Source organism: Mytilus galloprovincialis, chromosome 1 (assembly GCF_965363235.1).
Source record: "Mytilus galloprovincialis chromosome 1, xbMytGall1.hap1.1, whole genome shotgun sequence".
Classification (NCBI taxonomy): domain Eukaryota; kingdom Metazoa; phylum Mollusca; class Bivalvia; order Mytilida; family Mytilidae; genus Mytilus; species Mytilus galloprovincialis.
The window spans coordinates 127,731,986-127,743,671 of NC_134838.1; positions in this window are offsets into that span (position 1 = coordinate 127,731,986).

Sequence of the window (11,686 nt, forward strand, 5' to 3'; positions counted from 1 at the left end):
AGGACCGTGACACGTCTTGTATGGGAACTCACATTCATCAAAACAGTCACAATCGGGAATAAGTAACGTACAGTTATGAGTAATAACACAACTGTTTGGTAAAAAGTATCTTTCCAAAGTATCCATGTACTTGTAATACAGGGTTCACATGACCTTGAATTCATTGATGGATCAGTGATCAAATTCTTTTTTGTGTTAAAGTTTGTTCTCCAAGAAAAGAAGCAATAGGTTAACATTAAATTGTAATATGTAATGATTGTAAATTTAACCTATCTGTCTGACAGGGTTATTTGGATCTTGACCTCACTTTAACAATTCATTGGTCTACGTTTAGTTTTTGTTGAGCCATCTCATTTTTCACTTTGAGATAACTCTTCTAGAAAAAGGTTATCTGTGGTCAAATGGATAGGTGTAAGTGCCATTATCGAATAGTTTCGAAAATGTGTATAGTTGTATCCTTACTGTCTGATTTGTTTTTTGTAAGCATTTGAAGCAGAATTCATTCAGAATCCTCTCAAAAACGAAAAGCATTTAGCAAAGTTTTCTGTTTTACTTTCAAATCAAGTGACGTCCTGTCACTCAATAAATAAAGGCAACAGTATTATACCGCTGTTCACAAGACATAAATCGATTGAGAGAAAACAATGTCGGGTTACAAACTAAAATCGAGAGCAACAAAACAACAGAACACTAAAGTGCAACAAACACAAACGACAATGCAACTTACTAAGAAACAAATAAACTCATCATAGATACCAGGAATAAAATTTAATATTTACGCCAGACGCGCGTTTCGTCTGAAAAAGACTCATCAGTGACACTCGAATCAAAAATGTTATAAAAGACCAAATAAAGTACGAAGTTGAAGAGCATTGAGGACCAAAAATTCATAATAGTTTTGCCAACTATTAGATAATAACTGCCATATTCCTGACTTGGTACAGGATTTTTAAGGAAAATGGTGGGTTGAACCTGGTTTCATGGCTAGCCAACCCTCCGCACTTTACGGCAATGTTAAATATGCCGCTAAAATGACAACATTACATGGCAGTACAAATAAATGCAATAACACCCAAAAACTAAAATCACAAAAATACTGAACTCCAAGGAAAATTCAATCGGAAAGTCCCTTATCATATGTCAAAATCAAATGACAAAACACATCAAACGAATGGACAACAACTGTCATAACCCTGACTGGAACAGGCATTTTCAAATGTAGAAAACGGTGGATTGAACCTGGTTTTACAGCGCTGAACCTCTCACTTGTACGACAGTCGCGTCAAATTTAATAATATTGATAATGATGCGTGAACAAAACAGACACCATCGGTAAATGTCACAAATAAAGGTAAAAAGTCCAATTCGGTATGTCACATTCGTGAAAAGGGAACGGGATTATAGTTACGACATAAGGAACATATTCGATATCATCTATATAACAGATATCCCATAACGATGAACCAACTCGTGATGGCGTCCGCACAATTTACGAAGTGATGATTTCAGCTTCCCAAAACTTCACTATTGGGAAGCCGAAATCATCTCTTTCGTTGTAAAGTTTTGTTTTCACTCGATCCTCATAGTCAATTTCTAGATATAAATCCTACTCGAGTGGCAAAATCAAGTGCTCAGACACATCAAACTAAGGGATACAACTGTCAGAGAAATACATAAATACATAACATATTAGTACATTTCGGCATGTTAACCACAGAATTACAACGAATAACTAAAATTAATTTTGGGCAATCCACAAAAACAGCTTAATCGAATTACGAATTGTGTGTCTGTCACATAATTGCAACAACACCACAAAAAGTAAGGTCATAGATAAATTTCTACCAAAATTGGATATAAATCAAGATTAGTTTCTAGTTTTGTTATTTGATGTATTTTATAACAATTACAAGAATAATAATTTTATATTAATAACCCACATTTCAGCGAGTGCTTGCATCTCAAATATTCCAGTGAACTTAAAGTTTAGGATACTACCAAAACCAGAAGGTATGCTTTTTATCTTCATCGTTCCTATACATTGAAACCATGAGATGAACGATTTTCATCTAGAATCGCGAAGTATAACTATTTAATGATGTCAACTTTCTATTTCACAACAGGAACATAACATCTGCACTATCGTTTAAGGTTTGGCTAGCCATAAAACCGGGTCCAACCCACCAGTTTTTAGCTCACCTGGCCTAAAAGGCCATGTGAGCTTTTCTCATCACTTGGCGTCCGTCGTCGTCGTCGTCGTCTGTCGTCGTTAACAATTTTTCAAACATCTTCTCCTCTGAAACTACTGAATAGATTTGAATGAAACTTAAAATGATTGTTCCTTAGATTATCCTGCACAAAGTGTGTGCTTCGATTTTTGATCCGTCAAAAAACATGGCCGCCGTTACTTAAAATAGAACATAGGGGTCAAATGCAGTTTTTGGCTTATATCTCAAAAACGGAAGCATTTAGAGCAAATCTGATATGGGGGTAAAAATGTTCATTAGGTCAAGATCTATCAGCCCAGAAATTTTCAGATGAATCAAACAAACCATTGTTGGGTTGCTGCCACTTAATTGGTAATTTTAAGGAAATTTTGCAGTTTTTGGTCATTATCTTGAATATTATTATAGATGAAGATAAACTGTAAACAGCAAAAATGATCAGCAAAGTAAGATCTACAAATAGGTTAATATGACCAAAATTGTCAATTGACCCCTTAAGGGGTAAATGTCCTTTAATGACAATTTTTCACAATTTGTTCATCATATTTGCTAACTTTAAAAAATCTTCTCCTCTGAAACTACTGAATGGATTTGGATGAAACTTAGCATGATAGTTCCTGAGATTATCCTGCACAAAGTGTGTGCTTCGATTTTTGATCCGTCAAAAAACATGGCCGCCCTTACTTTAAATAGAACATAGGGGTAAGTTTTTGTGTTTTGGTCTGTTTTTCTTATACTATATGCAATAGGTCTACTAAAATTGGTGTATAGAATGATTGTAAGGTGTACATGTCTAGCTGACAGGTGTCATCTAACCTTGACCTCATTTTCATAATTCAGTGGTCAAAGTTAACTTTTTTAGTTTTGGTCTATTTTTTTAATACTTTATGCATTAGGTCAACTATATTTGGTGTATGAAAATATTTTATGATCTATATGTCGGTTACGCAGGTTTTATTTGAACTTGACCTCATTTTCACAGTCCATTGCTAAGTTTTAAGTGTTTGTGTTTTGGTCTCATTTTCTTTATTTATAAACAGTAAGTCATATATATTTGTAATATTGAAGAATTGTTAGCTGTACATGTTTGCCTGGCATGGTTCAATATGTTCAATAAGGCATTGTTTACCAGGTGAGCGATTCAGGCTCTTGAGAGCCTCTTGTTTCTTAAAATGTCTTAAATTAACAGGGAAGTGCTGCTAACATTAAACTGCTCAAACAGAGTTTTAAAGAAAACGACTGAAATCTACATTACATAGGGTTTACGATCACCAATACAATTTGGTAGACTTGTACAAATAAACTCATCATAGATACCATGATTGAATTTAGTATTTGCGCTCGACAATATTTCTATAATTAAAAGAGGGACGAAAGATACCAAAGGGACATTCAAACTCACAAATCGAAAGTAAACTGACAACGCCATGGCTAAAAATGAAAAAGACAAACAGACAAACAATAGTACACATGTCACAACATAGAAAACTAAAGAATAAACAACACGAACCCCACCAAAAACTAGGGGTGATCTGAGGTGCTCCGGAAGGGTAAGCAGATCCTGCTCCACATGTGGCACCCGTCGTGTTGCTTATGTGTTAAGAAATCCGGTAAATAGTCTAATTCGGTAGGTCACATTCATGAAAGAGAAGGGGATTGTAGTTTCGACGTAAGGAACATATCCGATATCATTTGTGAAACGGTTATTCCATAACGGTCAACCAACTCGTGATGGCGTCTGGAAAATTTACGAAGGGATTATTTTGGGGACTAATTGTCAGAATACAGGGTTGGGTAAGGAACTGAATAATTAACAATGTAACAATAATATTCGTTCCTACAGCTAATAATTGTGATATTGTTACATTAGATATATTTTACTAGTAATTTAGTGCATGTACAGCGCTTTTCATGGTTGATCATCACCAAGATCGCTCGCTGAAATGTCCCAAACTGTAATTCCAGTTTGCTGCTTGTAACTGTCCAGTAATTTAGCTTTTCATGCTTACATATTTCATTTTAGGATTTCAAGATCAACCTGTGTTTGTATAGCATCAGTTTTTGTGGGATTGACAGAACCATCGTCGGTTCTTTTGGACTTCATGCGATTTATCTTGATTTGTATATTCTATATGGATTTATGAGATATGGTCATAAGAAAACTAATATGTAACATGATTTATTTGTATCAATTCCGTGGTTCACTTTACAAAACTCTGTATAAAGAACGATAAATAGCTGGATGATCAAAATGTTCGACTAAACATCTTTCTAAAGTACTGACTACTATTCTTTACAAGATGGCCTTAAAAAATAGTGTGATGAGATATATGTTCATCAGATGTAGATTCTCAAAAATTCTGAAGATCTGCTGCTAAATCTTATATCATAATCTCTGCAATTTTTCAGCATCATTAAGACTTTTGATTTGTCTTTACACTGCTATAACCCATGCTCAATTGTAAGATCGACTTCATCATTTAATTCAACAGAGCTTTGTTTATAAAAAAATCTTGTTTTTTGGTTATAATAATTCTTATTTTGTGAATTCTAATTCTGAATCTACCAGAAAATATACTGCTGGTAATATCAAAATGTTGGACTTTTTGATCGACAATATATTTGATGAGTTTGGAGGATTTCAACAAAGAGCCAGTATCCCAATAGGTACTTATTGTGCACCCTTACTGACTTATTTGTTTTCGTGCTTGTATGAAACCGAATTCATTTAGAATCTTCTAAAAGACAAAATGAAAAATCCCCTTGTGAATTTTTTTAATTTTACTTTCAGCTATATTGATGATGTCCTGTCACTGAATACCATAAACTTTAAAATGGAAATGGGTAATATGTATTTGCCAGTACTTGCATCTCATCTATTCCTGTGCCTTTGAAATTAAGGATACTACTGATACTAATAGAGCTGCTTCATACCTTGATCTCTTCCTCAATTTTGACACACAAAAATTTATGACAAACGTTACGATTTCAACTTCCCAATTATCAATTTCCCCCAACTACGCTGTTACATACCCTCTGTTCCATTGTATGGTGTTTACATATCTCTGTTGATACGTAATGCTCGTGCATGTTCACATTATACGGAATTCATATACAGAAGTGTGCTCCTTACGCAGAAACTGCTCAAACAAAGTTATGAGGAGGAAAGATTAGAAATGACACTCCGTAAATTTCATGGACACCATCACGAATCGGTTGATCCATACAATGTGTCTGTGTCTAGTCTAACTAAGGAAATTTTAACCAAGTCTTAGATTGTGGTTTTCCATTTACGTCGTCTGGTCTTTTAAGTACAGTACGTGACCCATTCCCGAATTTGACTGTTTTGCTGAGTTTGAATTCACATTGCTATAAGACGTGTCTGGGAGTTTGTTTTTCCAGCGTTCATGTTTTTAGTAGTGTTGTCAAATCCTACACTTTTGTCTAACCGGTTACTCGGATAATCGATCGACCGATTAACCGGTAGTTTAAGTTGATGTTTAGAGGCCTTATCTATAGTACCCAACATATAAGATGTGGTATGAGTGTCAATATGACAACCTTTCATCCAAGTCATAAAGTTACGTTTTTATTATACGATGAATTAAAGTTTCTTTATTGGCATTATAAGGCTTGTCTGTGAGGATTCCTGGCGAAGTTTGACTATTCATAATCAAATATACCGTATCAACTATGGCGTTTGTACTAACTTCACATTGAAAAATAAAAAAAAATATCTTGATCTCGTAGAATTGAATGTCTGACACCGATGATTCTTTCATTTTCTCTTATTGTCTTCGAAAATAATGTTGAGTGTTTAATTCAATTTGAAATGATTCAGCATGTTACTCGTACTATAAAGTATATATTATTCACATTCACATTGGTTTGCATTTCACAATTTTTTAGTTAGCATTTTGCTTAAAGTATGACAAAGCCTTGCACGACGGAGGTTGCACATTTAGATGTAGGTCTATACAATATTAGATCCATTGGCAAAATAAAACCATGAAGTAAATAGAAAAATTTAATCGATCATATTACTGATTTAAAGTTACTGTTAAAAAAACATGTACCCTTATTATGTTTCCTTAATATCTTGCCCCGAGCTGATAGACAAGTTCTAATTAATTTTATGTTTTGTTTTTGGATTACCAATAGCAATCAATATACTGGACAATTGATCTGTCAAATTAATTACCACGACGACAATCTTTAAATAAAACATTATTATTTAATGATTTCAATATCAAATCTATAAAAATTGAAAAAGTCCGATTATCCGGTTAGCGTTTTTTGGTATTCGGTATTCGGTCGTTCGAACGGTTAATCGGTTAACCGGTTAACCGTTGACAACACTAGTTTTTAGTTATGTTTTATTTTAATTCTGATCGGATATTGTTTTGTGTCTTATCTTTTGTAGTTGTAATTCTGTTTTTGTTTTTTTTCTATTCGTATGTAAAAGTAATAATAATTAATTACCCATTTTATTTGTAAGATTTTAGTTTAAAGCAACTACGTGCACAGGATTTAATTGTTTAATTCAGTTTGATTTTGAAGAATGGCCGAAATAGTTAGATATTGCCGTTGGATGCACAATTAGTACCACAATTCTATATTAATATTCTTGTAATTGTTATAAAATATATAACATAACATAATTACATAAATAATCTCGATTTATAACCAATTTTTAGAAATTTACCTGTGACGTCACTTATTGTGGAGCTGATACATTCGTGTGACACACAGTTCATAATATATGATTCCCCATTTAATTAATTCTAGGTAATCGTTGTTATTTTGTGGTTAACATAAATTTCCTGTTTACAAAACTTTGAATTTTACGAAAAAACTAAAAATTTTCTTATAGATTACCCTAGCCGTATTTGGCACATATTTTTGGAATTTCGAGTCCTCAATGTTCTTCAACTTTTTTGATCTGAGCGTCACTTATGAGTCTTATGTAGACGAAACGCGCGCATCTGGCGTATTAAATTATTATCCTGGTACCTTTGATAACTATTTACACCACTGGGTCGATGCCACTGCTGGTGGACGTTTTGTCCCAAGGGTATCACCAGCCCAGTAGTCAGCACTTCGGTGTTGACATGAATATCTCTTCTTTTAGTTTCTGCACTCCATCATAATATTGATGACTATGTGCCGTACATGCGTGGGTAAAATTTACAATTTTATGTTTACATTAAAAAAAAATTAATAAAGAAATAATAACTTATTTTTGATTTTCACTGTACATATAAGATAAAACTATTTACAAGGTGTTACATTACATGGTGTAGTATTGGTTGAGAACAGATATAGGAATCTGTTCTCTGAATGCTTCAACTGTGGTGCATTGGACAGCAGTAACTGGTAAAAGGTTCCATTGGACGATTGTCCTAGGATAGAATGAAAATTTATATGAGTCTTTTTTTGCCTGTATGTGCCTGAATGAGTGACTGTGAGTGTATTGTCTTGTTCGACTGTCTGATGGTATTAACAGGTTCATGGGGTATATTGCTACTTGGTGGTGTATAATTTTAAAGAAAAATATAAGCCTTGTTCTTATTCTTCTAAGTTCAAGTGTTGGCCAGTTAAGATGGTTAAGCATGTTTGTCACAGAGCTGGTGTTATGATATCGATTACATATATACCTGGCTGCACGTCTTTGGACCATTTCTATTTGTGATTTTTGAGATTTTGTATGTGGGTCCCAGATGCAGCTACCATACTCTAGCTTTGGTCTCACAAGTGAGATATAGGCCTTTTCTTTAACTGACTGCGAGCTGACTTTAAGGTTTCTTTTGATAAAATTCAGTTGTTTTGTTGCATTTGCTGTGATGTTATTTATGTGTTTGTTAAATTTTAAATCAGTTTGTATTGTTAAGCCAAGATATTTAGTAGATGTTTCTTGTTGCAAAGTGTGCCCATGTAAGATGTAGTCATATGGGAGAGGTGTTTTCTTTGTTGTTACTTGGAGGACTGAACACTTGTCCGGATGGAAGGACATGAGCCAGTCCTCTTCCCACTTTGCTGCTGCTGTTAGGTCTTCTTGTAAATATTTTTAGTCATCTTTATTTTTAATGGTTTTGTATATGATGCTATCATCTGCAAAAAGTCTAAGAGTGCCATGTTTTATATAATCATTCAGATCGTTTATAAAATAAAATTGAGAATGGAAATGGGGAATGTGTCAAAGAGACAACAACCCGACCAAATAAAAAACAACAGAGGGTCACCAACAGGTCTTCAATGTAGCGAGAAATTCCCGCACCCGGAGGCGTCCTTCAGCTGGCCCCTGAACAAATATATACTAGTCCAGTGATAATGAACGCCATACTAATTTCCAAATTGTACACCAGGAATAAGATAGGACCAAGTACTGTTCCTTGAGGTACCCCTGAAGTGACATGTATTTGTTCAGATTTGGTGCCTTCCAGTAATACCGTTTGTGTGCGAAGTGAAAGAAAGTCTTCTATCCAGTTCAATGTTTGGTTGTCTACACCATAGTGTTTGAGTTTATGAAGTAGTCTTTTGTGAGGGACTTTGTCAAATGCTTTGGCAAAGTCCATCACAATTACGTCAATTTGGATGTTGTCATTGCTGTATTTTGCCAGTTCTTGTATAAATGACACTAACTGTGTTTCGCAAGATCTTGAGGAGCGAAACCCATGTTGTAGATCGTATAGAATGTTGTTATTTTCTAGATGTGCCATGATGTTACTTGCTAATACATGCTCCATGATCTTACATAGGATGCATGTTAGGGATATAGGCCTGTAGTTGATAGGGTTGTGTTTATCTCCCTTTTTGAATACTGGGCAGACGTTGGCATGCTTCCAGTCAGTAGGAATTTTTCCTGTGTTCAGGGATTTTTCAAATATTAATGTTATTATGGGCGCGATGTCAGTACTTAGTTCTTTAAGCACACGCCCATATATGCCATCTGGCCCTGTGGCCTTGTGTGGGTTAATCTTTCCTAGTAGTTTTTGTATGCCTTTCTCTGAAATTTGTATGGTGTTCATTTTTGGATGGTTAGAAATTCCCATGTCAGGTATTGTTTCACTGGATGTTTCTGTTGAGAATGCCTTCTGAAATTGATTGTTTAGCAAATTGGCCTTTTCTTCGGTGGTATCAGTTAGTATGCCATCTTTTCTTAATGCTGCAATGCCTGAACTGTCATTTTTCATGTTTTTGATATAGCTGTACAAATTTTTATGTTGTCTTTTAAATATGGGATTATCTGGTTCGTTTACTGGGAGATCAAATATCATGTTCTCGATGTAGTTCCAGTAGGATCTTTTCATATCTGTTTGAATTGATTTTTTGAGATGCTTGTACTTTTTCTTCAGTTGTTCATTTTTTCTACTTTTTTTATGTCGTTGTTTTGCTTTGTTGATATCAATTTTAAGCTTGTTGTTAACCCATGGTAGTTTTTTCTTGTTTGTAACTATTTTGTGAGGGATATTAGCTTCTACTGATTGTGTAAGAGTATCTGTGAATGTATTCCATAGAATATTTGAGGTTGATTCTTTAAATTGCTCTTTAATTTTGCATAAGAGTGTTCTTAAATCTATTTTTATTTTGCTCCAGTCAGCTTTGGTATATTGTAATACTTTGATTGGTTGTTTTTTGTTTCTTTTTAAAGATACATTGCATTCAGAATAGACAATGTCGTGGTCCGCATTCCCAATAGGGGGCATAGTTTCTGTCTTGTTAACTCTACTTGGTGTATTTGTGAGTAGGAGGTCAAGTATTCGGTCACCTCTGGTAGGCTTATTTACTATTTGCTCTAAAGAGTGGTCATTTATGATGTCTAAGAGTTGTGTGTGCAATTTAATTTCTGGTTTGCCGGGAATAATGCATGGTACTTCCCAGTCAATGTGGCCGAGGTTGAAATCGCCACCTAGCATCACAGTGGTTTTTGTATTATTGTTGATGCGATTAAGTGAAATGTTGAGATTTTCAAGTGATATGCCATTATCTGAAGGTGGTCTATAGTAACACCCTAGTATGAGTTTTCTTGCATTTGTCATGTTTATTTCTGCCCATATACTTTCAGAGTCTGTTTGTAATTCTCTGATTTCATTTGATAGTAATTGTGTTGATATGGCAATGAGGACGCCACCATAGCTTTGGTTATTATTGGATGGAGGGCGGTCTTTCCTATAAACTGTATAATCATTAGCTGGAAAGAATTCAGATGATAAGATATATCTACTGAGCCAGGTTTCGGTGCCCAATATTATTTCTGGTTGTACAGATGAAATAATTTCATCAAGTTCAGCCTTTTTATTTTTAATAGACTGAAAGTTTATTGTTAATATTTTCAATGGTGTTTCTTTCTTTTGAGCTTTTTTGATATAAGTTTGTTTTATAGGTGACGATGTTGCTTTAGGTAAGCCAGGACTTCCTACTGAATGTTCTGATAATGGTGAGAATGAGTTTGATGTTTCAGGTATGGTAAGATCAAATATGGATGAGGAGAAGTTTGGCATACCACATTGTATGCATGCCCAAGATATATTTGATGAATCCATACATTGATATACATTAGATGAATTGCTTTGACAATTTGCATGATACCAAACATCGCATGAATCGCAACAGAGTGCTTTTTGTTTCCATGTGACCGCTTTTCCACATGTTCCGCAGGGCCACCTAGGTGTTCTGGGGCCTGGGTTTATTTCAGTGTCTCCTGATAGTGCAAGTACTAGAAAACATAGATATGTGTTTGATTGTTTGATGTACCTTTGATGTGATTTATCTGTGATAGTTCTGTGGTTTGTAAAATACACTGATGATATGCTATGCATATTACCAAAATAATCTATTAAGTCAGCTGGTGTGTTCATTTGTACAGGTTGGTTGTACAATTTATGGAATAGTATTGATAGTATGACTATGTGAAGTGTTAATACATAGGCCATGACTACAACTTTCGAATGTCAGATATGGTTCCTTAAAGTTAATAAAGTTATAATTTATTTACAAACAGATAAAGGGTGCACGTATTTAGAATTCAAGTGCAAGGACAATTTACACAGTACCTGTTAGCTCATAGATGTGTTAGTTCTTCGTTCCCTGGGCTCCTCAGGGCTACAGGTTAGGTTGACAGATAGCCAAGTTAGTAAGAACGTTGTAAAGTACAGGATTTTTTCAGTGCGTAGAAACCGGAAGTTCTTGACCGGATGTTTACATGTTTCTAAGCTTGAAGTGTCAAAAAAATTGTGATTATTATGTTTTGTTTTCAGTGTGATTTTATGTTATCATATGATGGATTTATGATAAATATGGGAGGGTTTATGTATAAAAATGCAAAAGGTCGAAAAATTTCAATGTGAACTTCAAATAAACAAAGTTTTACGAAAAATTTTTAGCAGCTCCAAAAAATCACCCTTCCAATCCCACGCATGCGCTATGCGTCAATGATATGGTCATTTTTATAAATTTCCTGT